General features: G+C 45.3%; 1 protein-coding gene across 1 annotated transcript in view; it reads left to right on the top strand.

The window, feature by feature from the left end:
• The first annotated feature begins 24,588 nt into the window (after positions 1 to 24,588).
• ASAP1 (ArfGAP with SH3 domain, ankyrin repeat and PH domain 1) overlaps positions 24,589 to 27,488 on the top strand; it is a 374,925-nt gene continuing 372,025 nt past the window's right edge. Inside the window, exon 1 of the mRNA XM_075063243.1 lies at positions 24,589 to 24,732. The gene's annotated coding sequence lies outside the window, so the exon portion shown is untranslated. The remainder of the gene's footprint in view (positions 24,733 to 27,488) is intronic.

Genomic DNA, 27,488 nt, shown 5'->3' with positions numbered 1-27,488 from the left:
GTTCTACAAGCACCATCTGATTTACCAATGCAGGGACAAATTGCAACATCACAGGTGTGCCCAACTCTGCAACTTCAAAACTCAGGAGACAAATAAAAAAAGGAATTGGTTTTCAAGATCTTGAAATTTTTCAAACAAACCGCACTTCACTTCTGGCCTATCTTCTATTTTCTTTTTTTAATTCTTTGTCAATTTAAATAGGCCATATTCATAAGAGCGATGGGTATATTTTAGGCTGAATATCAGCCTGGAATGTACTAAGGGTCACTGCAGCTAGTTAGTCTTTCATTGAATTCAGTCGGCTTTGGATGAGGTGTAAAGTGTGTATTGTGACAGAGTTCCTCCTCTATCTTGGTGGGTCCTGCGCTTATTGGTGGATTTCTTCACCTCAGTGATCTTCCCCTCTTGTGGAACCCACAGTCTGGGTCAGCTCCTCCTGTGTCCGATCAGGAGTTGGGAGGTTTGGGGGGAACCCGGGCCCGCCTTCTACTCCAGGTTCCAGCCCAGGGCCCTGTGGATCGCAGCTGTCTATAGTGCCTCTTGTACCGCTGCAATGCAGCGCCTCCCTGGCTACTTCCCGATGCCTCCTCCAAACTTTCTTTATCCTCACCACAGGACCTTCTCTTGCTGTCTGATAACACTTGTCCTCCTCAATCCTCCAGCAGTACACTCTCTCACCTCTCAGCTCTTGCCTTCTTGCTCCAGCTCCTGACACACGCTTTTTTCCTCTGGTCTCCCTGCTGATGGAGTGAGTCCTTTTTAAACCAGGTGCCCTGCTTAGCTGCCTTGATTGGCTGCAGGTGTTCTATTAAAGTAGCTCTCTCTCACTGGCCTTCTGAAGATCTTAATTGGCTCCAGGTGCCTTGATTAACCTGGAGCAACTGCCATTTGGTTACCAGGGTACTAGGGATTTGTTTAGCCTGGGGCTAACATATCTGTTTCTCAGTACTTTACTGTACCCATCTGGCCTTGCCTCATCACAGTATATACAAATTGCAAGTGTGTATATATATCTAGAGGGAGTTTTCCTACCTCTAGCTAACTGATAGGAGTGACCGCTACACCCCAGGCTTCTCCTGATAATTGCTGTCTCTTGCCTCTGAGGGTACATCTACATGGGAATAAAAGACCCGGGTATCTGAGCACTTCTTTGTCCTTTGTGCCTCAGTTTCCATATGTGAGAGCTGGGTAGGAACATTTTTTCCCACCCTGTAAAAACTTGAGATTTTTCAAAAAAAAAAAAAATCCAGTCTCAAACTAGGACAAAACACCAGTCTCCAATGTTTTCTCAAACCAAAAATCCAAACACAAAAATTTGATTGGGCTCAATTGAAACATTTCATGTTAATGTCAACTATTTTTTCCCCAACATTTTCTTCTTTACTATGAATTTACTTAAATTTTGAAACAAAAAGTCACGTTGAACAGAGAAACAGAACTTTTCATTTGGAAAATGTCTAAACAGGATATTTAGACAACTTCAAAACATTTTTTCAAAGGTTGCCCAGAATGAAATTCATCAAAACTGACCTTTTTGACAAAAAAACTGTGACCAAACTACTGTGCCAAAAATAGCATCGTAGCTGCAGCGGCATGAGCAGTGGGATGGACTGTCATGGACTAGCCTCTCTCAGTATGATCCCACCCAGGACCAAAGGTACGTACTTGGGTGTCTAGCCCCCTCACACACACACACACTGCTCACGCTGCTATTGTTACACTTATATTTTCAGTGCAAGCTAGTGCAAGTACATTTACCCAAGGAAGTACATCTCCGGCTTGAGTGCAGATGTACCCTGCATCTGTTTCTCCACTCCCTCTCAGCACTGTTCAGGATTCTACCATTTGCTCCTATTTTTTATTTCTTCCTCTTTGTCCATCTCCTCTATCATGGCAATTATGAAGACTGGACAACCCTCAATTCAAAGTCTGTTGATAGTGAAATCTAGGAAAGCAATCAGCTCTCGCTGCTGGTCTGTGCAATGCTGTCACCCAGAATGTGGAAATGCAGGAAAAGCATATGTGTTTGTACAGAGAGAAGGACGGAACAAATCTGGACTCTTAAGAATTCATGGTTGTCACTGTGCTTCAGACCATGGCCACTCACAACTTCCTGAAGAGAGTGATAGAACTCAGGACCTGTGATCAAATGCACATGCCCCAACTCTTTATTTTCAAAAAGAGAATCTGCTTTTGTAGTACAGATACTGTAACGAAGTAGAGCAGAAGGGGGAAATGGTGCAAATAGGTACTAGCCAATTCAATAAATATGACCTTTTTTAATAGTATTAAAAGAATGTTAAAGTTGCGAAGTCAAATTCTTAAAAGTTAGCAAATGCCAGTATTAAGGCTGAAAACTTAATTAGGCCTCCTTGGGCACATGCAGAATGATCCAGACAGTGGAAAACGTCATGTGCCTTCCAGCAAAGAATAGGAACTCTAATAATATACTGCATGATGGATGTTTGCTCATCATATTGGTGAAACAAAAGTGAGCCATGCAGAATACACTTGTCACTGTGGCTTGCTGCACAGTCATTTACTATCTGAGGAGGATTAATTTTGTCCTGAATGCAAAGATTTGGAGCAGATATACCACTAATTGGATGGCATGAGAATACATCACCACAAAGTAGGATGTTTCTGGAAGTATAAAGGCTCATGAAAGCATGTGGTGCTGAGGTGGCTAGAAGCCAACGTATTACTCCATGAGAATAACTAAGGAACAAGACACAGCAGAGGGCTACATCCTCAACAGGTGTCAATCGTAGTAGATCCACTGGCTGAAATTAAACCTCTGATAAGCAGGAAAAAGGGTCATTCCCCTTGAACTGTAGCTGCCGCTATGGCTCGCCTTGACACTGTGGCTACACGATAACTGAAATTTGTAAGGCTTCCTCCTGGAACTCAATTCATATCTTTACCTATTCTCTAAATAATGGAGACAGACTCATGGCTCACTTCTCAGTGATAACTGAGGATAATCCTTCCATTTCTTTTTAATTGGTACTCCTCAATCCTGTGCCTGAGGAATTTCTCCTGCTTTGTAATCTCCTACAGTGGGAACATGCAGAGGCAAATCCATTAAGGAAAGAGGCACATAGTCAAATGTGTTGACTATGCAGATCTAAACACAGTCTCTTTCCTTTCCTGCCTTGGTTGTTCTAGATTTGGATCAGGTAGAAAGGAAAAGAGGGATGGTCTGGGCAGCAGGCCTCTCATCCTCACACTGAATGCTCAGGTCTGTGGTCAGTGCAGTGGTTAGGGGTATTGAAAGACATCTGGAACTCCCAAAGCTCAGGGCTTGGGTTTTACATGTGGAGGAATAAATGGGAATGAACTCCAAGTACTACTGAGTTCTAAGTAAACTTCCTTTTTAAACAATTTGTTTCAGAGCTGGCTCTGGATAAAAATCATCTTGTTTTAATCACTGTGTCTTATGCCAGCAGCAGCTCCTGCCCCAGCCACCCTGGGACTCAAGTCTGACATTTAAAAAAAAAAAAAGTTTCCTCTCCTTCCTGGTATGGCACTAACTACATAACTTCACAACTAGAGAATGAATGTGTTTTAATTCATATGTAGCATGGCAGATGATGTCAATGCCCTGGACTTGTTATTATTATCTTTTTAAACCTAGTTGCTATAAGAGCCGCTGAGCCAACCCTAGCCACATTGATTTCAAAGGGAGAGAAATAAATACCACAGCTCTAGCAGAAGCTAATTGTTTGCAGGCAGCCTTGCTGCAGCAAGCTGTCTGTCCTCAGGGTCCTAAGTCCTCTAGGATTTTTAGATCAGTTTCCATCAGAACAGGGTTTCTCTGATCCTCATATGCATACAGCCAGCCTCCCCGATGTATAACAAATGAAAGAGGGAGGTCTCTCTCTTCCCCTCGCCCTTCTGCAGCCAAGAAATGGTCTTTAAAAATAGTCTGACATCATTTAAAAAATAAATGTTTCCTCTGCTTCCTGATATGGAACTAACTAAATAACAGCTAGAGAATGAATGTGTTTTAATTCATATGTAGCCTGGCAGATGATGTCAATGCACTGGATGTGTTAATATTATCTTTTTAAATCAAGCTGCCATAAGAGCAGTGAGCCAGCCTCAGCTGCGTTGATTTCAAAGGGAGAGAAGAAAATACCACAGCAATTTGGAAAGATCTCTTTAACCAGGTGGGCAAAGACAGCTTGTTAATGTTCCTTCCAGGCTAGGGCCAGGTAAATGGCTAAGTGGGAATTCAGGGTCTGCCAGAATCAAGCGTATTTTCTAGTCGTCTTCTGTTTTTCATATAGTGGCCACCACAGCAATAGCTAAACTCCTTCCAAGGAGGCTGCCTTCTGTAGCATGATCAGCTTCTGTCACATGTAGCTGCGTCTCTATTTTTCGCTCCTGGGGAAACTTGGGTATGTGCTTTTTGTTGCTGTAGAGTCCAGCTGCTTTAATTTCTAAGGGCAAATTCAAAGAAGTGTGCCTTGCACCTGGAGTGGAGAGTGGTACTCTCTGAAGTAGCTGTTAATGCCTACAGGAGTGAATCTAGTGAAGCTGAACTTTTGTGAGTTTGGGCTCGACAGACATGCACTGGAACACACATCCAACAATTCGCTAGTAATCATGCTGCTGGCTCAGAAGGACTTTGTATGTTCTTAGAAGATGGGGAGAAAATTGGATCTGCAGGTGTTGGGAGTTATAGTCAGAGCCTAAACCTTTCTGGATGTTTCCCACCATGTCTCTTCCTCTTAACTAGAAGAGTCTAAGCCTGAGGTTTGCAGTACTCAGACAGCCTGGAGAGAGGTTTGACTTCCAGGATAGTTGACTCTGCCCTTCAACCGCCTTCATTTTTGTCCTCTTAGTTGGTTTGGCCACGTTTTAGTTTGTGTGCAAGGGGAGGTTTTAGTTTGTGTGCAGAGTTTGGAGGCAGGTTTGAAAGCAGCTGTATATATTTTCTCCCTATGATAACTTATTTGATATCCAAGTCATGGTGGCATTTGTCGCTAGGGAATTTGGGTTCCCTCTCCACACCACTCCATTTTATGGCAGCAAAAGAAGAGGGTCTGTTAAGTGGTAACTAAGCACAAAGGGGCTTAGGCATTGCAGTGCTGAGCATCACAGTGGCTAAGATTTAGGCGGACTGAAGATCACAGGAACAGCAATGCAATGCACAAAGCTGAGTTAGGTGCCCAGGCTCCCTACACAATGCATGGGGAGAGAGAGATGCCTTCAAATGCAATCCACAAAGGCCAACATGCTAGCGGGGAACCACCTAAGCTAGCCCATGGGAGATGCTGATGAGAGGAGTATGTCTGAAGACCATCCACTCTATCAGAGATAGGTATCTAAATTCAGGCTGCAGGATCTCTCTATAGCAATCCATGAACGGGAATCATAAGGCTTAGGAACCTAAGGCATTGTGACCCAGGAACTTCTTGCTGCCAAACGGAAAAGGAAGGGCACAGGCGATGCATAGTTTTACAGGGATCAGATAGATGCATAATAATGCATTAAAAAGTTGCATATAAGATCTCTACCAATAGCCAGCTTTGTACTGGCCATTATAATCAATGTGAGATGTTTACACAGCAGATATTTAAGGAGTTATGTATCTGTACTGAAAATGATGTTCTTAAGGTGTGTGAGTTAATGCAGATTCCCAGAAGGTGATTGTACCTATTGGGTTCCGGGTCCAGAAGGTGATTGTACCTGTTGGGTTCCGGGTCCAGAAGGTGATTGCACCTATTGGGTTTCTGGGAAGTGGGCAGGTGGAAGCCCACCCACTGCTAACAGATCCCCGCCCCCAGCCTAAGGGGAGGATCTACAGGACCTCAGAACCCAACTGATTCTGGGGGACAACTAGTAAAAGAACAGGGACAGGAGTGCGGTCAGAGGGTCATAAGAAGGGAGCCTGATGGGGACACTGAGCAGAGAACCCCGGACAGTGCCCACTGCTCCTCGAAGGCATCAAGGGACCCAGTGGACGCCGCCCAGAGGAACTCTGCCCGGATACGTGAATGGACTAAGGATCGGAAACAAGCTCCACAGTCACAGAAGTCTCCATTGGCCAACCTCCTCTCCCTGGTTGTGTAGATGGCCATTGTTACCAGGGCAAGGAGGAGGTTGAGCAGGAGGTCCCGCGACTTTGTGGGGCCACGGATAGAGAGTGCATAAAGAAGGAGGTGAGGGGAAAAGTGCAGCCAGAAACGTAACAGGATATTGATGAGGAGCCGGTATAGGGGCTGCAACCTGGCACACTCTAAGTAAACATGCGCCAGAGTCTCCCGCATGCCACAGAAGGGGCAGGTGTCTGGGACAGGGGTAAACTGTGCCAAATACATGCCCGTGCTCACGGCCCCATGAAGGAGCTGCCAACTGATATCCCCAGCGGGCCTCAGGACCAGACTAGAGTATAGGCTGGCCCACCGGGGCTCCTCACCCTCCAGAGGTGGCAGGAGGTCCTGCCACTTTGTGTCGGGTCAGGACACGAGGGTGAGAAAGTGAAGGGTGTGTAGCATGAACATGTAGAGCTGTTTCCTTGGTGCAGTTTGGAAGCAGACCGGCAGAAGATTGTGCAGCCGACTTGTGGAGAAGGGGCAAGGGAGCCGGTTGGGTCCACGGGGCAGAGGCCCGATGAAAAGGTCTGGAGGGTCCGGGGTGGTGAGTGGGCGGGGCGTGCCCTCTCACAGGACCGGGTCGAGGTAGACCCGATCAATGGGCAGCAAAGCAGCCTCCACCTCCTGTAGTACGCGCCGGGGAGTACAAGGCCTGGAGAGCCCCATACGCTGAGCAAGCATCAGGAGATCCAGCCAGCCTCCCAGGTCATAGTCCAGGAGATCTCTGACCCTGGTAGCTTCCGCCAGGACCAACGTCTGGCGCACCGCGGGGGACTCCACCACATGCACACAGAGCTGGGGATTGTGTAGCAGGGGCTCCGCGAGGAGATATACCCCCTCGGTGGCCGCCACAGACCTGGTCACAGAGAACAGCTTCCAGGTCCGGAGGAGGTCCTGGTAGAAGACAGGTAGCCTGGAGAGGTCTCGCGGAAGACCCCTCGGATCGAGATAAAGTAGCTGCCAGCAGAAGGTGATTGTGGTGGGGTGGTTGAAACAGCTCAGGAGAGGGTTGTGGCTGGGGCAGGAGGCCTGGGCTGATTAGGGAAGGTAGGCTCAACTGTGGCCATGCCCCAGTCAGGCCCAGCTGGTCCCTATAAGAAGGGCTGGGAGCCAGAAGCTCACTCACTCTCCTTCTGCTTGTAGAAGGAGAAGGGCCTGGCTGCAGGGACCTAAGCAAGACACCTAGATTGGGAGCAGGACTGGGGAAGGGCCAGAGTAGCTGGGAACTCCGGCCTGGAAAGTCCGAGGCTGCAGGCCTGACTATAAGCTGAATAGGTGCAGAGTTGCAACGGGGCAGCCCATGCGTAGGTAGAGGCAGCAGGTTTGAACCACTTTGCCTGTGATGAGTGGCTTATACTGCAGTCTTCCCTAGTGAATGGGGGCTAGATGGAGACTGAGCAATAGCCAAGACTGAGGCAAAGTGGGAATAGTGGGTGGGGGTTCCCCTGGGAGGGGGAGACCCAGAACTGTGGGGGTACTGCTAGGGGGCAGCGCCCAGTTAAAGGGGCATTGGGGTCCTGGGAGGGATATGGGGCCAGCAGTGATGGTGAGACTGGTCTGAAGAGGGCACTCTGGAGGCTGGATGCTAATTCCTGAGGACAAGCAGCAGGAAGTGCTGCTGGGTGAGTCTATGCATGCTTACAATGATAAACATGATTCTGGTCAGACAGTGGGGAAGTAGACGCTTATCTCAATGTCTGGTGACTGCATTGTGTGCCTCACAACATAAGTCTATTTGCATACTGAGCCACCAGCTAATCAAGATTGTTAAATTGACAAGAGATTACAAAATCTACAGGAAGGAACACACAGCAGGAGGGTATCCTGTTTATGACTAAGATCAAAGGATCAGTCTGATACATCAGGAGAATGCAAGGGGACACAGGTATCCTTCACTGAGGAGATGAACTGCTAGCATGTTTTGTTTTATGGACTGAGGGCACAGCCAACCTGGCTGAAAATATCTTTGGGTGAGAGAAACTTCATTAGTCAAGATAGCATCTTGTCAATTAAGTTTAGGCTCTTGTAGAATTGTTTTTATTTTACATGTAACCATCTATTTCCAATATTCACTTGCTGCTTCTTGAATCTCTATTCTTTGTTAAATACATTTTTAGTTGTTTTCACTATAAACATTTCCAAGTGATGTCAGGGCTGCCAAGAGGATTCAGGGGGCCTGGGGCAAAGCAATTTTGGGGGCCTCGTCCATTAAAAAAAAGTTGCAATACTATAGAATACTATATTCTTGTGGGGGGGCACTGCAGGGTCCAGAGCCTGGGGCAAATTGCCCCTCTTTGCCCCCCCCCCCCCGGTGGCCCTGGGTGAAGTGTGTTAAATGGAGTGCTGATCTAAAGGGAAACTGGTGTCTCCTGCCTCTCTGGAAGCAGCTAATCTGTGAACATCCAGTGGAACAGAGGCTGGATGCTCCAGGGAGATGCTCGGAGGTTGGAATGGGCCTCTTGCTAACAGAATCTGCGTAGGCTTTGACGGGAACGCTTGTGCAGTCAGAACGCTGACCCATTGCAGGCAAAGACAGGGCTTCGTCTCACGCAGGTACGTTGTAGGCAGCAAGATGCCTCACAACTCTGGTGCCCCCAGGAAGCATCAAAGAAATGAGTTGGGTGCCTGACTTGCTCCTCACAAAATGGCTGGAGGCAGAGCAGGTGGCAGAGGCACCCACCTTATAACTCTTAACCCAGTGGTTAGATCCCTCAGCTGGCACGTGGGAGATCCAGATTCAGTTTCTCTCTCAGAGACAGAGAGAGGAGTTGAATGGGGGGGTGGTCTCACCTCTCTGGCAAGTGCTCTATCTACAGAGCCATGGGATACTCTAATGTGGGGCTCCCTTAGTCTCTCTGGCAAAGCTATTCCACTGTGGATAAATAATGAAAGCTTACAGGGCTTAGGCTACATGGCTAAAAACAGCAGTGTAGATGTTCTCACTCAGACTGGATCCCAGGTCTGAGACCCTCCCCGTCTCACCAGGTTTCAAAGCCTGGGCTCCAGCCCGAGAGAGAACATCTACACTGCTATTTTTAGGCCTGAATCCTGAACTCTGTGAGCCCAAGTCAATTGACCCAGACTCTGAGACTGCTGTGGGTTTTCCTTTGAAGTGTAGACCTATCCTTAGGCACCTGAACCTGAGATTTAGGTGCTTAAGTCTGGGGTTTAACTACCTCTGTGATTCTGGACCTAAGAGCTCTCTGGACAAAACACCATAAGAAAAACAAACATCAGTAGAACATTAAGATTGAGTTTAGAGACTGGATTGTGCAATAGCCTGTGCGCAGTGACGTGGTATTAAATTGCATGATCACATACTATTTCTTGAATATTTGAGTCACACTTGGTTAGCTGCAGATACTCTTCTGTAATGCTTTTATCAGTCTTTTCTCCTGACCCTAATTCCTGTGTCAGAATAGTACAGTATCTTTTATTTACCCTAGACTTTCCATATAACAACCTCACTGAACCTTGCAGAGCAGAATGTGTTTTGATAGTTTTGTCAGCATCCATATCTTGTACTTTCCCATTTCAGCCAGCAGATGGCCTGCCTTAGGTGCAATTCAGGGGCTGAAGCAGTTAGCTTTGAGGCAGATTTAGCCAACACACATGCACAGGGCAGTGTTCCTTAAGTGTGCATAGCATACTATATGTAAAACTCACGATGGACATTTCATGGGATACCCATAGACCTTTCTGGCAAGCTGAGAGTAGTATATGGTGGAAGCATGCTAGATGTGTATAGATGGGTCCAGAAACAAATAGTCTGATATAGTTCATTACATGAGAAATAGCATGGGATCATGCCATTATGGAATTTATCATATATATTCACACAAGGGGAAGCATTTAGGTTAAACAAGCAACATTAACATACACATTTCCTGCATCTTTAATGCCAATGTAGTCTTCCTCCACCCCACCCAAATTTTTTATTAGGCTTCCTCTGCAGAGTTCATGAAAGTCATTCACAAGCCAAACGTGCAGTGAATGAGGCTTGGCTCCACAGTGGAACATGAGATGCTTTCCACTAGGTCTTATTTGAGGTATAATGTGGTGATGCAATTCAAGACTGTCATGATGCTTATAGACAAAGAGGCAGAGTTAAGGTTGTGTAAATTAGCTTGATTTTTTTGCATTTCCTGGCTTTTGAGTGCTTAATCTTGCAACTTTCTTGCTCTCAACATTTTTATGATAAGGAAAGTGTATGTTTTCCCATTCTTCTCAGACTCAAAGGCAGCTGATCCATTTTTTTTTTATTGCAACCTTCTGAAATTCACCTTCATAGAGAGATCAGACAGGGGAAATTATCACCAAATAGGTGAAAATTTCAGAGAGAGATGAAGGACTTAAAATAGAAGCTTAGAATGGAAACACTTGGGCTACTAAAGAGCATTAATTAGTCCTAAGAAATACATGTTGCATGAACTATGCAGTACACATTATATGTATTAAAAGCAGCAGAAATTGTAAAACAGATCTTGAATTTCCCAGCTTCAGTTACACTAACAGACTCCACATTAGACAGTAATAAACCTGCATTCATATGAGTTTCTTCTATCTTTTGGAGACTGGATGAGTGTATATCCTGTGATTATTCTCTATTTCTCCAAGTTTCTCAATACAAGCTGACAGATATATAAGCACAGGGTGAATAACTCATTGCCCTGGAAAAACCCAGTCTTACATGAAATTCCTATGTAATCAAAAAGAGGAACCTCAGGTCACGTAACTACTTCCTCACTTCTTCCAGCATTCCATTAGAAAGGGAGAGATAATAGTGGCTTATATGAAAATGTGGTTTCTGATCAGCTAAACACCCTTCTGCTTTCTGTGTTGGTGAAGATGATGGGTGTTAGCAGAAGATAATCATGTACAAGTTAGTAATATTCTATACACAAGGTGACAAATGCAAAGAGTATCCCTACACAATGCTGTGGAGGGGTTCACAACTCCAGGAGAATAGTGCAACCTGCTCACCTCTGCACAGCTGGCCTGCAGCTCTGGCCAGTACTTCAGGCTTCAGTTGCAGGTACTGTGATGATTCTTGGCTCCTGAGCAGGGTACACAAGAAGGGAAAAGGCTCCTTATGTCTTTCCCCCTACACATGCCTGCACCAATGCAGGGGGGGATGATCTAGCTCCAGATGAAGAATGACATTTCCTTGTACAAGTGATGTGGCTCTGACTAGCACTGCTAGGCAGAAAGAGGAGGTAGCAGTTGCGTCTTTGTCCTTAGCATCATGCTTTCCAGGGACAGATACAAGGGCATGCACAGGGAGATGCACTGCTCTGAAAAGCACCTAGGGCTCACATGTGCTGCTGATTTGAGCATGCATAGCAGCATAGTGCCTCTGTCCATTAGTTTTTACCCATCACCTTAGCATCTGGGTGCTGCTAGCCAGCATAGCTGGGGGCTGGACACCCCCCAACTGATTGACTGTACTCCATTGGCCATGATATAGGAGCTGGTATGCTACCGAGCTGTCTTTTCCAGTGTTCTTCGCTTTATAGAGAGATCCCACCCTGTCTCTATCTACTTGCTCTTCTGTCTTCCCCCTGGACAGCAGCGTGTAGTATCTAGCTGTCAGACTTCAGGCAAGTGTATATGGAAAGACAAAGTACAAGATGGAAGAAAACCTTCAAAGTGGCTGATTGTGCTGACTGCAAACCCTTAATAATACAAGTAATACTTATCACTAATGCAGTGCTTTGTACATGCACTAATTAATCTGGGAAGCAGCAGGAGATGCCGTATGCTACAGGGACTGTAACAGTGACAAAATGATTACATAGAAATGCACTCATAAAACGCACTCTCACGTTCACCTACTGACCCTGGCAGCCAAAGCTTCCTCCAGAAGTGACCATGTGCTATGGGACAAACTAGGAAAATATTTGCATTGTTTTTTATGGCTATTGTGTGTGACTGTTTCCCTGTTCCATTTGGGATTGTTACCTGCCTGAATGCACAGAGTTACATCAAAAGAGGCTATAAAGGGAGGCTGTTAAAGAACCCAGGAAAGGTAAAACAATGACAAATGTAAAACAGACTATCAGGAAGCCAGCTTCAAAGGAGTTAAGATAATAGCTGACTCCATCCAGACTACAATCGGGTACCTTTCCCAAGGCTAAGCTTGAGAGCAAAAGGCCTTGACTGATAAAAAGGTCCCTGGCAGAAAGGAAGGAGGGTTGGGATGAACTGAGGATGTGTCAGAGGAAAATATTAACAATCTGAGACACAGAGGCCAGGCTGCAAACGGTGTAGGCAGGTTCTCCTAGTTCAGCAATAGGAAACAAGACAGAGACCCACCTGAGCTATGGATTGAGACATTACATTTGGTAAAGGACTGTGTGTGTAGGCCTCTTCGTTATTTTAAGTTTACTTCCTTAAGGACTGTGTACCTTTTGTTTTGATGACATTGTCTGCATCAGTGCAAATGTATGCTGTCACAGGCTCCCGAAGAAAGAGCACGGCAAGGTCTGATCCCAGCTGGACCTGCTGAATTAATCACAGTTGGTACCAGGCAGGCTGCAACCCAGGTGTTGGTCTTAGAATGGGTGAACGATGGTGGTCCACCTCAGGAGAGTTAAAGACCCCAGGCTTGAGATCTGTGGGGACTGCAATCAAAGACACTCTGAGAAGGGACAGCAGTACAGCTAGGCTGGTAACAATGACATGTTGCTTTCTTCATCATCTCTCCTTAATTTCCTAAAGACGAGAAGTTTTAGGGCCAAATTCTCAGCCAGCTTAGGTGCACTGATTTACAACAGCTAAGGAGCTGGACCTTAATTCCAACATCTATCAGGAAAAAATAAAATTTGCTTATTGGGAAAATATTTTTGTTACAAGGGACACAGTAATCCTAGTTAATGGGAGGTGGGGGAGTATTTGTTTTAAATAGTTTATCCTTTTTTCTTTCAGTGTTCTAGAAGCTTTGAAACAAAATTGCTTTCGCTACTGGTGGTAGTTTCCAGTTAGAAACCACCGATTTTGATTCCCTCTCCCCCTCACCCCTTGGTGTTCTTGCACTACAGCCATTGTGAGTGGAAGGAAGGATAGTGGAACGTATACACTTGAGTCAGGATGCCAGGGTTCTACTGCTAGTCCCACCACACACACACACTGTGAAGGGGTCAGCTTGCTGCTGGTGCCTCCTTATGGCCACGCATGGCATAGCTGCTTTCCCTTGCCACTGGGGTCTGCTGCAGCTGGCTGCTCCGCCTCTGTGGTGGCCTGCCTCATCCTGTGACATGGCCCACTTCCAAGTAAAAAGACAGGGGAATTAACACAAATACTTAAGAGTTATTACGAGAGAGGGAGACACCTCCCTCTCAGGGTGTATCAGGATCAGGCCTTCCCTTCCCTCAGGGAGGGACCTTCAGGCAGTTATGGTCAGGGAAGCTCCTGCTTTCCCTCAGCCCTTTCCTACCAGGCACTGAGCACTGAAGGTCTGTTCTCTTCCTTGCTTTGCCCACAAGTGAGCTGCTCTGCTCTCTTTAACTCCTCTCCCCCAATCTGTGCATCTCTTGCAGGTGTGACAGGGTGGGGTTGGCTGGGCCCAGAGTAGTTTCTTAACTCCCCTTGGTGTCCAGTGGGAGTGTGTACTTTGTGTACTTTTTGAGCAACTCACGAAGGGTATGGCTACACTGCCAAAAAGAAAAATTGCCAGCAGCAGCAAGTCTCAGAGCCAGGATCAACTGACATGGGCTTGTGCTAGGGGGTAAAAATTAGCAGTGTAGATGTTCCTGCTCAGGCTGGAGCCAAGCACTGTGAGACCCAGCAAGGGGGCTCGGTCTCAGAGGTCAAACTCCTATCTGAGCAGCTAGATTTAGCCCCATAGTGTGAGCCCCGTGAGCCTGAGTCAGTTGATCCAGGCTCTGAGACTCATTGCCATGTTTTTGCTTTTTGCAGTGTAGACAAATCCTAAGGCTCAAATTTTCCGAAGTGTCCAGTTTTTGGGGTGCCTCAATTGCTGGACACTCCTATTGAGATAGGATAGGTTAGGGTACTACCCTGGGACCCAGGAGAGCCATGGTCAATTTCTCTACTCTGCCCTAGATTTCCTGTGTGACCTTGGGCAAGTCCCTTAGGCCCAGATCCTCAAAGGTATTTAGGTACCTAGTTTCCATTTATTTCAGTGGGAGTCAGGTACCTAAATACCTTTGATCTGGGCCTCAGTTCCCCATCTGTAAAACAGGGATAATGGCACTTCTCTTCCTCACAGGGTGGTTGGGAGGATAAAAGAAAAGACTGTAAGATGTCTAGGTACGGCAGTGGCAGTTGTATAAATACCTAAAATAGCTAGGACTTAATTTCAGGAGAAGATATGTATCCTCCAATCTAGCTTAATTCATTAGGAACCCCCATCACACAACACCTCTGAAAACCAGGTTCTAGAGCCCAGAGCCATAAAAGTGTTTAGGCTCCTAACTTCCTTTGAGCCTCAAAATGGACATATACCAGTAGGGGACACCTGAATTATCTGAACATACTGAATATGCAATAGTCTCTGTGCATCTTAGTTTCCATATTAGTAAAGACAGGAAAACGCTACCTTACCTCATTCCTGTCTGTAACGTGCTTTCAGATTCCTGGATAGAAGGTGATTAGTGTTCTTCTTTCACTTTCTTATTTGGGCAAGAACAGCATCAATGATTCTGCCACTAGTCAGTGATTGGAGTTTCTTAGTTTACTGCTGCTGTAAAGGGAGAAACAAACTTTTTAATGTAGTTTAAGTTCCACGTAAATCATTACAAATGTGTTTTTGGTTTTTTTTTCTATTTCTTGGAATGATAAACTGTAAACAAATGGAATGTAGAGGACTTTCCATGATTAATGGTAGGTAGGACAGAAGCAGAGGAGTTTTATTTACTGTTCATCATAAGCTGAATATTTTTATTTTTTTAATTTACTAATAATAATAATACTTAGCTCTTATAGAATCATAGACTATCAGGGTTGGAAGTGACCTCAGGAGGTCATCTAGTCCAACCTCCTGCTCAAAGCAGGACCAATCCCAACTAAATCATCCCAGCCAGGGCTTTGGCAAGCCTGACCTTAAAAACCTCTAAGGAAGGAGATTCCACCCCCTCCCTAGGTAACCCATTCCAGTATTACCACTCTGAGTGAAAAATATCCAACCTAAACTTCCCACTGCACTTCGAGACCATTGCTCCCTGTTCTGTCATCAGGTACATGAGAACAGTCTAGATCCATCCTCTTTGAACCCCCTTTCAGGTAGTTGAAAGCGTCTATCAATCCCCCCTCATTCTTCTCTTTGCAGACTAAACCATTCCAGTTCCTCGCTCTCTCCTCATAAGTCATGTGCTCCACCCTATCAATTTTGTTGCCCTCCACTGGACTCTTTCCAATTTTCCACATCCTTCTTGTAGTGTGGGACCCAAAACTGGGCACAGTACTCCAGATGAGGCCTCACATGTCAAATAGAGGGAATGATCACATCCCTCGATTGCTGGCAATGCCCCTACTTATCAGCCCAAATGCCATTAGCCTTTTGGCAACAAGGACACATTTGCCTCATATCCAGCTTCTCATCCACTGTAACCCTAGGTCCTTTTCTGCAGAACTGCGTTCCTAGCACATTTGGACCCTAGTCTGTAACAGTGAATGGGATTCTTCCGTCCTAAGTGCAGGACTCTGCAACTTGTCTTGTTAACCCATCAGGTTTCTTTCGGGCAGTCCTAATTTGTTAGGTCTCTGTATCCTATCTCTGCCCTGCAGTTATACCAAAATCTCATATTGAGTGTCATCAGTGAGATGCATAGAAGATTAATAGCCAGTCTCCGATAATTAAGAGAATATTGAACAAAAATCAGAGACTTGGCAGACTCCACTTGAAACTGAGAAACTGAATATGGAGGAGTACTGAACATAATAGAGCCGACAATCAGCTAAGCTTTATATTTACTTCAATATAATGCCCATACTTCTTTAACTTGCTGGCAAGAATACTGTGGGAGACCGTATCAAAAATTTTGCTAAAGTCAAGGAATAACACATCCACTGCTTTCCCCTCATCCCAGCCTTATCTCCTCATAAAAGGCAATTAGGTTAGTCAGCATGACTTGCCTCGTGATCCATGCTGACTGTTCCTGATCACTTTCCTTCCTCTGAGTGCTTCAGAATTGATTCCTCGAGGACTGCTCCATGATATTTCCAGTGCTTTTATCATAAATCTCAAGCTGCTTTACAAGTTGCTCTCTCATCTTCTCCATAGGGGCTGAATTGTGCGTTCGGTGTAGTGTTGTGTTTGGTAGTGGTTTTATTTTATGGCTGCCTCCAATCCAGGTGGAGATATTGGTATAGTGTGTAGAGAAGTCGTATTCAAAGGGTCTGGTCACTGAGAGGAGAAATAGAACCCAAACCTGTCACATTGAATCAGTGAAGTTTTGGCTTCAAGGATTACCACCTGTTAGGAATCAGCCAATGCAGGTTTCCAGATTGATGCACACATTAAAGTGGACAGACAGAATGAATAATCAGTAGAGAAAGTCTTTGTTCAGTCCTGAGCTGATGGTGTCAAATTGCAGATGAACTGGCGAAAAGGATAATGGACACAAATCAGATATTAGGATGGCAATATACAAAAACCTGTAGGAGAGCACTTCAACTCCCTGGCCAAACTATAGCAGACTAAGGTGGCCGAGTCTGCAGCAAAAAACTTCAGGACCAGACTTCAAAGATAAACTGCTGAGCTTCAGTTCATCTGCTCAGGATTAAACATTTGATACCAATAGCTCAGGATTGAACAAAGACTGTGAATGGCTTGCCAACTACAGAACCAGTTTCTCTCTCTCTTGGTTTCACACCTCAGCTGCTAGAACAGGGCTCATCCTTCCTGATTGTGAACTAACCCGGTTAACTCTAGCTTGCTTGCTAGCATATATATACCTGCCCCTGGAAATTTCCACTACATGCATCTAACGAAGTGGGTATTCACCCACGAAAGCTCATGCTCCAAAACGTCTGTTAGTCTATAAGGTGCCACAGGATTCTCTGCTGCTCATGCAAGATGTTAGCTTTGATGGAGATATTCTAAAGTGGAGAGGGTTGATGGGGTGGCAATAACCATTGGGAAGATGCCCTTACAGAAGCTGGAGCTATGTAACTGAGCAAAGGAGGTTGTGGTTTTCATTTCTCAGCCATCTGTGTGTATAAGTGGAAAGGTTGAAATATGGACAAAATTAACTTTTTTTACCTAACTGGTTCTGTCCTGCATATGATCTTGCATTGCTCTCATCATCATAGCGTTTGAATGCCTTTCCAGTAGTGCACAGGGCAACGCAACTTAACATCTTCCATATGGGTTTTGTTCTTCCTCTCGTCCTCTCTCTGGGGAGAGAATTGTGTCTGGAGTGTTTTTTGTGTTGGTAGGGTTCTGTGTGCCCTCACTTCTCAGGTGCCCCCTTCAGGCCTAGAAATGGGGTTCCGAGGGATCCTTGTCTCTGGCACCTCTGGTGGCTACTTTCTTGACCCTGTGATGGCCATTCGCAGCCTGAGTCTTCTCCTCTGTGTGTGTGTGTGTGTTCTCTGACTAAGTCAAATAGATGTTTTAAACCCCTTCTGCGGTAATGAAAGGTCCAACTATAATCTTAAAACTAATACTCTCCTGCTCCTCTTGGGCCACTCTAAAGTCTTCTGCTTTGCCCCTACTGCTGGGCCTGCTGAGTTCCTACTCTGCAGCTGCTTGTCCAGCAGGATTCTCCTCCCCCCTCCACCTCCCAACTCCCTTACCCAGGGACTCTTGTCAGTTTACCTCAGGGCATGTAAGAGGCAGGAAGATCTCTATCTCAGGGTCTCCCCCAAAGGACCCTAACCTGTTCCCTCTGGATCCCTTCCAGCCTGGCTTCCCCAGGCCTTGATCAGAGAGGGAACTCTCCTTGTTATGCTCTCTTGGGTCCCCCCTCCTTGAGTTCTGCACTCTGTTTATAGTCTTTTTCCTGACCCTTTCACAGCTGACCTTATGAATGATCACCTTCAGTTGGGGGCAGCTTACTTTAAAGGGAAAGCCAGCCTGTGATAGGTTCTAGATCGGGGTGGGCAAACTTTTTGGCCCAAGGGCCACATCTGGGTATGGAAACTGTATGGTGGCCATGAATACTCACAAAATTAGGAGCTGGGATGCAGGAGCGGGTGAGGGCTCAGGCTGGAGGTGGAGGCTCTGGAGTGGGGCCAGAAATTAAGTTCAAGATGAAGGAGGGTGCTCTGCCCTGGGACTGAGGGATTCAGAGGGCAGAAGGGGGGATCAGGGCTGGGGCAGAGGGTTGGGGTGCAGGAAGGGGTCAGGGGTGCAGGCTACAGGTAGCTCTTACCTCAAGCAGCTTCCAGAAGCAGCAGCAGCATGTCCCCCTTCCAGCTCCTATGCGGAAATGGGGCCAGGCAGCTCCGCACACTGCCCCGTCTGCAGGTGCACCCCTGCAGTTCGCATTGGCTGCAGTTCCCAGCCAATGGGATCTGTGGGGGCAGCATTTGGGGTGGGGGCAGCATTTGGGGTGGGGGCAGCATGAGGAGCCCCCTGGCTGCCCTTATGTATGGGAACCAGAGGGGGGACATGCCACTACTTCTGGGAGCTACATGGAGTGGGGCAAGCCCCAGCCTCGCTCCCCAGCTGGAGCACCAGAGCAGGGCAAGCCCCAGACCTGCTTCCTGGTGGGAGCTCAAGGGTCAAATTAAAACACCCAGAGGGCCAGATGTGGCCCCCAGGCTGTAGTTTGCCCACCTCTGTTCTAGATATCCTTAAACTACTTCTCTTTTTCTATTAGTGAATGTATCTTTAAGAAGAATGGGATCTCTGCAGTTGCCATGGAAAATTTTGTGCATCTCATGAGACTGAATCATAGAACATATAGTGTAGTTACAGAAAATATCTGGACCTATGCATGCCTGGAGAGCTGCTGTAATTAGGACCTTGGAAGCATTTTAAATAGAGATGCCCCAGATGGGAAATGAGATCTTTTTTTCCATACACAGATAATATGGGCATAATGAATGACACAATGCTTGGAATTCCTTCCTACTCCGTAGCAGAGTCAATAGAAAAATGGGAAAGTCTGCATGATACTTTGTCATTCATGAAGAAGAGTGCCAGAGGAAGGGACGAGCAATTCAGCTCAGGAATGAATAAGGCCTGAACTGAAATAAAAACTTTTAAGTTTTGAATCAACTTCTCCCCAATTCCCACCATGACACTTGCTTCTCCTGCTTTCATAACCCTCCCTTCCTTCCTCCCTCCCTCCCCCTCCTCCTCCTCCCACAGCAGTAACCAGGGCTCTCTATGTTCTGCAGCTGGGGAATATGCTGCATAATCTGTCTCATGCCACAAAAGAGAGAGAACTCATATTTCTTGCAGTCATAAAGAAAAGCTTAAAATTGTCAACTGAGGCTATGTTTGACTAACTCCTATTGAAATCAACAGGAGTTAGGAAATCTAAATACCTTTTGAGGATTGGGGGCATAGTCTTTAAATAAAAAGAATCAAATCCAAGCTGTCTGTGCCTTAATCAGAACAACATGCATGAGATGTATTGGCCACTTTCACCAATTTACCAAAAACACCTAAAGGGACATATTTGAGAGCAGGGACAACACAAGAGGAGTTTGGAACGCTGGATGAAATGGTCAGCAAGTAAGAAGCCTATTTCTCAGTTCTTTCTGTGTAAAGTGCAGTCAGAATAGACTTGGCCCTTTGGAGTGCAGGAGCGTGACATACACCTTTTGAAGGAACATGTTCCATCATTCTCATCCTCAAGCACACCTTTTCATAGTGAGAAATAACAAGAGAAAATAACTCAATCTCATCTGAATACACATTAAGCCACAAGGGTGTCGTTCAGAAAACACATCTAACAGCAGGTGGTGCCTGTGATAAGCACAGTGCTGGGATTGAAATTTATTCGGCAGTTTTAAATTTGATTTAGAAATTGTATAACCCCACTGCAATTCTTCCTGGCAACAGTGAAGTCCAAAATCAACAAGGCAGGAGAATGCAAGGCAGAGTTATACAAGGATATGCTGTGCCCGGTGTGTCCTTGACAGTTTGAAGTGTCAGCTTCCTTGCCTGGCTACTCCAATGCATGATTATCAGAGACTCACTGTGGTGAATGAAAAAATTGAAACCTAATTGTCCTGGTACTCACACTGGTGTAAATCAGGAAGAAACACCAATGAAGTCATTAGAGTTATACTGGTGTAAAACCAGTATGATTGAGAGGAGAATCAGGCAAATGGTGACCTCTCTTGTCCATTTCAAAGGTTTGATTGATAAACGGACCTGAGTCAAAATTCCACAAATAAGAACCTCATTCATCACCACCCCCTCTGAGGAAACTTTAGATCCAGATACAAATTTTCTACTTCAATCCAGTCTCTTAATTCCATTCTCATAAAGTCCAGGTTGTGCCTGGGGGCAAAATACTAAATACACTATGTGCATTGCTGTTATAAGTACACTAAGTATTCTGCAGTTCCCTGGCCATGGGCTATACCACAGAAGCCCCCCTCACAGAGGACTGGGCTTCATAACCTAAACTTTAATTTTTGAATAAACTAAATTTCTAGTATATGTGGTTGAGGGGGAAAAAAATGTTTCAAACATGAACCAATCCAGAGCTATCAGATTACTTGCATTGGTTTCTTGATTCTGAAACCTAATGATGCCATTGTAAATGTTAATATTATTAACTGTCTCTATGATGGACCAATGAAAACATCATGATAATGCATAGGTCCCACCAACTGAAACTTCACGCACCTTCCCAGCTGCCAAAAGCCTCAATTATCCCTTATCCTGCTACCAAAATCTCCAGCTTCCCTCATTACAGTTTCTGCAATGCAGTTATGTGGTTTCAATACAAAATTTTACAGCACATTGAAAATGAAAAGTGAAACACTTTTGGTAGCCTAAAATAACCATAATTTAAATGACAAATACTGCATTGATTGCATTCTTTTTCATATTTAATTCAACAAAAAACCCTCTGTTTTAAAGTATATGAAGTGGCTGCAGACTCCCCAATCTGATGGCTAGGAGTACCACAGAATCCAGATGCCTTGCCATAGAATTTAAGTCAAGCTCATTATGGTTTATCCAGGGCCTTGGTTACAGCTTTATCATAGGTGTGCATGGCATATTACAGGCATAATGAGCTAATTTAGACTGAACAGAGGAGAGGAGAGAATGAAGGAAGGTTTCAACAGTAAAATCATGTGATTTGTATTGTATACAGCCTGATAAGGGTGTGGGGTTAGTTTGTTTTTAAATCTGGTTTATTTTTTAATTTATTTTTACGGAGTATTTTGTCATACACCAAGCTTTATATTTCATTTCTAAACACATAATCAAAGAAGTCCTTAAGGTATCACTGAGCCCGTAAGAAGTCAACACCCAGAAGAAGAGCTACTGGCTCCAACTGAACCCAGACACAACTTTTAAGTGATGCTGTTAGAAAAGGAAAAACAAAGGTGGTGCTCACTTCTCTTGTCAAAGGCATCTGCTCTCCACCTAACTGTCTTCAGTTAGAACGAAGCCTTGAGATCCTACTGAACTCATCTCTAAACTCCCATCCCCAGGTAGCAGTAGTTTTAAGAAGTGATTTCGTCCATCTCAGCTTAACAGAAAACGTCACAACTTCCTCTTGCATGGGCATCTGGTCCTTGTGTTACATGGTTTTGTCGTCTCCAGACTGAACTACTGTGACTCATTTCAACTGGGGCTGAAGGTGAAGACAACACCGAAATTCAGCCTGGTGCAGAACACACACTCCTATTTTTTCTGTGTTCTATCAGACAAGTACTTCATACCCTTCGCTGGCTTCCAGTTCACTTCAAGTGGCAACTCAGGGACCAGCTCTTCATCTTTAAGGACTTGCTATATCTGAGTCATCCTCTCCAGTCATGACTCATCCAGATGGTTCTGTTGGCTGATCCCTCAAGAACAAGAGATAAGAATTCCTAATCAAAGTTTCCTCTTGCCTTTAGACTCACTTAGAGGAAGAGAGAAGGGTGCGCTTGCAAGCGTGATCATTTTCAGAGCATGTGGCCCATGACTCACCTTTTTGCCAAAATCTTCCCATAATAGTGGAAGAATGCCTCCCCACATTCATCAGCATTGCTTACTGTGTTTTGAGGTTAACAGCAGTGTCCACTGTGGAATTCTCTTTGTATTTGTCACAGTCACTGATGCTATTGTCAGAAAAGCCAGATAAATACCTAAGGCAAACAGGCAGAGACTAGTAGTTACTGGTGCTTGATGAAAAGTGTGATTTGAGGGAAGGTTTATAAGAAGATATTGAGTGTGGTTAGCACACAGGAAGAGGGTGTTAATAAAGGGAACTCTAAGTGGTGTTTATGAAGAACCACATCTTGTCTGTGGTAATGACTTCAATAGGATCAGGATCTGGCCCAAAGTAGATTGGATAATAAATTCAGAATCATAACATCTGCCACACACTGATCAACTCCTGGTCAATCTAATCCAGGGATGAGCAATAATCCAGGGATGAGCAAACTTTTTGGCCTGAGAGCCACATCTGGGAATGGAAATTGTATGGTGGGCTATGAATGCTCATAAAATGGGGTTGGAGTGGGTGAGGGCTCCAGCTGGGGGTGCAGTCTCTGGGATGGGGCCAGAAATGAGTTCAGGGTAGAAGAGGGGGCATTGGGGTGTGGGTTCCGGCTGAGGGTATGGGCTCTAGGGTGGGGTTGGGGATGACAGGTTGGGGGTCAGGAAGGTGCTCTGGGCTGGGTCCAAGGGGTTCAGAGGGTGGGAGGGGGATCAGAGCTGGGGGCAGGAGGTTGGGGCACAAGAGAGGGTCAGGGGTGCAGGCTCCAGGCGGTGTTTACCTCAAGCAGCTCCCAGAAGAAGCGGCATGTCCCACATCCAGCTCCTACACTGAGATGCGTCCACGTGGCTCTGTGTGCTGCCCAGTCCGCAGGCGTAGCCCCCACAGCTCCCATTGGCCGCAGTTCCTGGCCAAGGGAGCTGCGGGGGCAGTGCTTAGAGGTGGGGGCAGTGTGCTGAGCCCCCTGGCTGCCCCTATGTGTAGGAGGCAGAAGGGGGACATGCCTCTACCGCTGGGATCCACGTAGCAGGAGCCCCCCGGCAGGAGCTCGAGGGCCAGATTAAAACGTCTGAAGGGCCGGATGCGGACCCCAGGCCATAGTTTGCCTCCTCCTCCCACTGATCTAATCCATGATCCTGTCTCTAGTGAGACCAGTGTGTAACACCTCATAGATATTAATGAATTAAAGCTACAGCATTCCAGAGTGCTAGGTGATTTTATGATCCTATTGGACAATGGGAAATGGAGACACAGAAAGGTTAAGTGACTGACCTATAGTTTGACTGTCTATGGAATCAATTTTCATTTAAACAACTGTTTTGACAAAATGTGGCTTTTGCTTATGTTTAAATTGGAATTTTGCCAACTTTTTTTATTTTTCTCAAGTTTCCATTTTCCTACAACCCTTTTTCCATCTTTTATTTGTTTTTTCTTCTGTTTATCTTTTCTTGCTTTTGCTTTGGGAGAGCAGGGGTCTATTGCCAATTTTGATTGGTCGATGAAGTCCTAACATCGTAGGATTTTTTTTTTTTCAAAATTGAAAATAAAAATAAATGAATTGAAAAAATGCCATGGAAAAACATGGGTGAGTCCACTTAGAAAATCAGCAAAATGATGCTGTCTCACCATTGCTGTGCCTTAAGTAACATTTATTTTTCGACCAGCCCTCCTAGGAAGATGAAAAAGTCAGTGTCCCTAACTACTTAAGAAAAGCTGGATATCTGGCAGAGGGGTTCTCTCATCTCATGCCCTGAATCACTAAGGGCTAAATCTCAGCTTCCCCTATGCAGATGAGGGAAGGAAGGTGCCTCTCCCTCCACCCTACAAGGACCCCAAATAAAGGCTAAGCAAAATTGCTGTTACTACTCCCTAATTACATCCCAAGGGCTACCCAGGCCCCCAAATGGGGTGGAGAGAAGACAGAGTCATGGGGGCAGGGTGGCTGGTGGAGTACATTGTACCTGGCCCCTTCAGGGAGGTTAGTAGTGTGTGCGCACTCCAGCAAGCTGCAGAAAGCTTTCTGGATCATAGACAGTCAAACTATAGGCCAGTCATTTAATCTTTCTGTCTCTCCATTTCCCATTGTGCAATAGGGATCATGAAATCACCTGGCACTCTGGAATGCTGTAGCTTTAATTCATTAACACCTAGAAAGCGCTCAGAGATCATCTCCTAGATGGAGCTCTAGAAATGCCAAGGAATATTGCATATCACTTTTAGCTACACTCCTACTTTGAAAGTTTCCCTACAGAATCCACCGATTCAACTATTTCAAATTCTGAATTATCTGACTTGGCAAATTGGAATCGGCTTTTCAGAATGTTCTGAGAAGCAAAACTGTGCTCTGTGTCAGTACCAGGAAACACAGAGCAGTATTATAGTCAATCTGTATGCTGAATGAGTCAGCCACAGTTTATGCACCTGCTGTGACTTACAAATCTGAATGTGCTTGGAGATGCTGGTTTTGCAAACAGATGGATTTTGTAAATCCTGTTACACACAGAAATGTTAAGAGCTTCACAACAGAAAAGGAGCATGTCCATGTAAGTATCAGATCCACTTACCCTTACAAATTTTAAAATTGTGCTTCATTTTACTCAGGCAGAAGATAGAAATAGCATCAGAGGCTAGGCACCCTGCTTGTATTTCTGAGAAGGGTAACTCTCAAGAAATTTAAATTAGTTGATTTCTGCATGTAGCTACATGAAATAATCAGGAGGCTAGGATGAGTGATGTTTGCCTCTAATGATACATCAGTGCTAAAGGATTCCGTTTGACCATAATCTAACAAAAGAACCAGTTCTGAGAAAACATAGGGTCTGCATGTGTAAACTGCTTGCTGTGCGTTCTCTCAAGCACAGGGCTTTGTTTCCAAAAAGTTACTGGAAGGCATTGTTTCCACAATATTTAAGCAGCTTACGGAGAGAAAAAATTGCATAATATATTTTCTATATGAGCTTCACTTTTTGACATGCATTGAACTCCATTTGCTTTGTGCATATACAGAATCTCCTACTGGTGCACAGGACAGGGATATGAAAACAAATAAGGAGCAGAGCTGAATTTTTTTTTTAATTAAAGGTGGCAGTGGAGAAGGGGGAGCTAGCAACTGGTATTGTGGAAAGACAAAACCCAAATGGAATATATGAAAAATAAATTCAGAGGGGCAGAAATAACATAGTATTTAACAATTTACATACAACATTACTGGAATACTTCCATTTATCAACACACAGAGATTGCTATAATCGCAGCATACTTGGCTCTGACCGTGATTACACATACTGTATATGCCGACTATCTTAAATCAACACAAGACGCCAAATACAACAAGGCAGGGTTGCACTTTAAGGAGAAAAGAGTACTCTAGAGATCTGTGCACAGGACTTACAGCATGAATCTCTTGCTTTCTAATCATGGCTCTGCAAATGAAGACATCTGTGACATCAGGCAAGATGCTTAACCTGTCTGGGCTAGATTATGTCTGGTCCCAGTTTAGGACAGTGGAGACTGGGAATTTGTAAGGAAACCTACCATCTTGTACCCTCATGAAGAGGCTAGCCACAACTGCAGTCCTTCCTCTCATGCTAGGCTAATGGGTGGCACTAACCATCCCAATATGAGAAAGGGCGTAGCCTGGCCATGACCCCATCTCCCTCCTACACCCCAGCCAGCAGATCTGACTGGTTGTGGAGGAGATTAGCAGTGGCTGCGCTCCCCTTTTGATCCACGGGAACCACCATCTCTAATGGGAGCTAGTGGCTGAATGGCAGAAACAAGCCCTTACTTCCCCTCCTGTAAGGTGGGTATGAGACCTACATACTTCCCGCTGGTGTTGGGAGAATCAGTTGGTTCATGCTTGAAAAGTGCTACGTATTGTACACCCTAGCTGTTGTTGTTAGAAGTGCATTATGTGAGTAGTTAAAATATCATTATTGCTAATGGGATTTATCTGGGTATATCTCCCATGTAGTATTCTCTTAGAAAAAGAAATGATCAACTTTTTGGCTTATGTTCCCAAAGATAAACATGTGTGCTCCTGTATTACTAACTACACAGCTTGTAGCCATGTAGTACTGGTAAGGGAAGTTGAACAAATGTCTAGCATGAGTGAACACAGTTTCAACTCGAGTAATTGTTTTCATGATCTTCCCCCTTCCCTCCCCCCGCCCCGCCCCCGCAACTAGTAAGGCAAGTATTTTGTTGTCAGACCAGTCCTCTAAAAAGCAGCAATTGTTCAATTAGCACGTAATGGCTGGAGCTCATTTCCTCTTCCAATCATTAAAAGCATGTTATTCTGCTAAGATCATATTGATAATTTTGGAAAGTACATGCAGGTGGGAGGGGGAAAAAGCATCCTATCCAGGCATTCATTTATATCCCACACCTCAGGCAAAATGGACCTGTCAAAAATCTTTCACACAGGAACTTTCTTACTGAATGGGGCAGAGAACAGGGACCCCAGTAACAAATGGAAGGTGGGGGCTAGAACTGGCATCCATTTTCCTAGGAGACACAGGGCTGTAGAGACTGGGACTACCTGACAAGGAAGCTGGGGCCTTGCAGCTGAGTCTCTGGGAAATAATTCTATCAAAGCAGCATATGGTACCATGTACAGTTGGTGCACACACATAGCAAACATTCTGCTTATTGTACTATACTAACCTTCCACTCTCAGGGCCAAAGGTTAGTCTCATGGATAAAGCCTAAGTAGGTGGTTTTTGAGCATGGGACCTCTGGAGGTATTGGGATGGAAGAAATTCTCTCTCCCACCACCACCCCAGTCCAGATGTGGAAGGTATGGAACATGACTGCAGCCCACTATGTGGCCACTAAAGATGTGTTTTGGCCAGTGGATTCATGCAATTAAGAATTCATTGGCAAAACCTCCACCCCTTCCATGGTTCAGCCGGCCCCCAGTTCTCTTTCCACAGCACCTGACAGGGTGCTACTGCAGAGCAATGCTGCAGGCAGAGGAGTCGAAGCCCTTCTGCATGGTTTCTGCAGTCAGGGCCCCATAAGCATAGCAGAACTAAATCCGTTTCACAGCCTTTGAGGACTTCTTCAGCATCTCCCTGGGACAGAAGATTTTGCCCTTAGCCACCATTCATTCTAAGGTTCTGGTGTTGCAGACACTATGACTAGGGATTTTCAAATGTGCCCAAGGGCATTAAATGTCCAGCTCTAATTGAATTTTGGAGTTGGGAGCTAACTCCTTTAGTCAACTTTTAAGAACTCAGCCTATAACAATATAGGCTTCCCTCATACCACTGTATCACATTACCAACATTCCAAAGCA

The sequence above is a fragment of the Chelonoidis abingdonii genome, chromosome 2, assembly GCF_003597395.2.
Source record: "Chelonoidis abingdonii isolate Lonesome George chromosome 2, CheloAbing_2.0, whole genome shotgun sequence".
Lineage (NCBI taxonomy): Eukaryota > Metazoa > Chordata > Testudines > Testudinidae > Chelonoidis > Chelonoidis abingdonii.
Note: the sequence above shows the minus strand (reverse complement) of the source record. Positions and strands in the feature narration are given on the sequence as shown.